The sequence below is a fragment of the Triturus cristatus genome, chromosome 6 (genome assembly GCF_964204655.1).
Source record: "Triturus cristatus chromosome 6, aTriCri1.1, whole genome shotgun sequence".
Taxonomy (NCBI): Eukaryota; Metazoa; Chordata; class Amphibia; order Caudata; family Salamandridae; genus Triturus; species Triturus cristatus.
In genome coordinates this window covers 592644695-592646800 of record NC_140589.1, presented here as the reverse complement: position 1 = coordinate 592646800, position 2106 = coordinate 592644695, and the positions used below count along the sequence as shown (strand labels likewise).

The window sequence follows — 2106 nt, the reverse complement described above, 5'->3', positions numbered from 1 at the left end:
CAACATAATAAAAAAAAACTAAAATAATTATCACATTGGCATTTCGAACACATTTAAATAAAATTAGTACACATTATAAACAATCTTTTTATATATAATAATTTAAAACTCTCCTCCTTTAAAACTAAATATACTCTTACTTAGCATTTTCCATAAAAGGAAACCAATTAACTAAAAAAAATTCAAACCATCCAATAGAAAGGCCACATACAGAAAACAACCAATAACATTCAAGAAACAATTTGAAACCACTATATAAACCAATTAAAACAAGTGTTCCACGGTGCCTTAAACCAAAGCATTGAACGAAGAAGAAGCTCTACTAAACAGAAGAAACCTACATCCTATTACTATTCTAAAAACGTAAGTAAATATTCTTTTCTAACTAAACTGCCAAATTAAACTAAAACACTAATTTATCTTTACTCAAATAAATAACTAACTTATATATTCCATCTCTTTATGTTTCCACTACAGATATTACTCCAAACAGCTAAAGAAAATATTGAAGATTGCCAGAAAAGACTCACTAAAAAGTAAGTATACTATCAAAATACTTTATAAAATATTAATTAAATCCTACTCAAACCCCAAAACATCCTAAACCCCTAAACAAATCCATGTTCTCTTTTTTAAATTGTAAAAAACCTGTATAAATTAACACCTATAGTCTATACCACTGGGCATGAGGGTAGGCTCTGTTTGCTTAGTGAGAGGTTAGGCTACTGCATCTTATTTATTAGGCAGGAGGGGCACATAGTAAGAGGGGTAGGAGACGGGGGTACATTGACATGTGGTGGGGGAGGGGGGGGTAGAGAACTGGGTGGAAAGGTTGTTCATTCTCCTGAATAATTGGTCTTGATGATAAATGTGTGGTACTTCCGGGACAGATGAAGGTGGGGGAATGTTTTTTGAATTGTTAATTTGTAAAACAATAAAATAAGTTTCTTCAATAAAAATATAGTCTATACCAAACAGCAATACCACCCCACTTAAAAAACTAAACCAACCACAACAATAAATGTTCTTTAACTTTCAGAGACTAAATCAACTAAACAACATTTTTGCGACAAACAACATCTTCATTCAAATACAACAAAAAAGACTTGGTAAGTATATATAAAAAAAATGCTTTTTTGCTAATTTCATATAAAGATATAAAGTACTATAGCATATATTTTCATATACATTTTTTCCAGAATTGTAACACATCACGATGACAGAAGAAGCCCAATTTATAACTTCGCAGAAAGGAAAATTCCTATTGTGTTACATGGGTTACACATACACCCAAGAAAAGCAGACGGACCGAAAAGTGAACTGGAAGTGTACTAAATATTATTCTAACAAATGCTACGGCCGAGCAACAACAAGAGAAACAACTGTACTATATACAAGAGAGCATAACCATCCACCCAATCTCTCTGAAATAGAAGTCAGATCAACTCTTGAAAATATCAAAGAATTAAGCACAGGTTCACAAACTGCTACAAGTGTAATCCTAAAAGAACTATTACCTAGAGTGCCCAAAGAAGCAAGAGGCCAATTACCATCAATTGCTTCTATAAAAAGAACTATTGCTAGGACCAAAAAAGCAACCACGACAACTATACCATCCCCTAAAACTTTTCAAGAGATCATCATTCCACCAGAATTAAGTATCACCCACAATAATGAACCTTTTATTTTTTTGGATAACAAAAGCCCAGAAAAAAGAATCATAATGTTTGCTACTGCAAACAATATAACTAAACTGCAACAATGCCAAACATGGATGATGGATGGCACCTTTACAATATGCCCAAAACCATTCTATCAGCTTTACACAATACACGGTCAATATCACAACACTTCCATACCTTTAATTTATGCACTATTACCTAACAAACAAAACACAACATATAATGAAATGCTAGGAAAAGTAAAACAAGAATCTAATGATTTTTACCCTCAAACAATTATCATAGACTTTGAGCAAGCCATGATAAATTCCATTCTAAAACTGTACCCCCATACAGCTATCCAAGGATGTTACTTCCATCTTAGCCAATGTATATGGAGACATTTACAAAAATCTTCACTAAGTGTAGAATACGCCACTAACAT

General features: G+C 32.4%; 1 long non-coding RNA gene across 1 annotated transcript; it reads left to right on the top strand.

The window, feature by feature from the left end:
- The first annotated feature begins 475 nt into the window (after positions 1 to 475).
- Positions 476 to 1616, top strand: LOC146817539 (uncharacterized). Its single transcript, XR_014962550.1, has 3 exons — positions 476 to 536; positions 1040 to 1109; positions 1200 to 1616. It is a non-coding gene; the product is annotated as an uncharacterized LOC146817539 (long non-coding RNA).
- Positions 1617 to 2106: the final 490 nt, after the last annotated feature.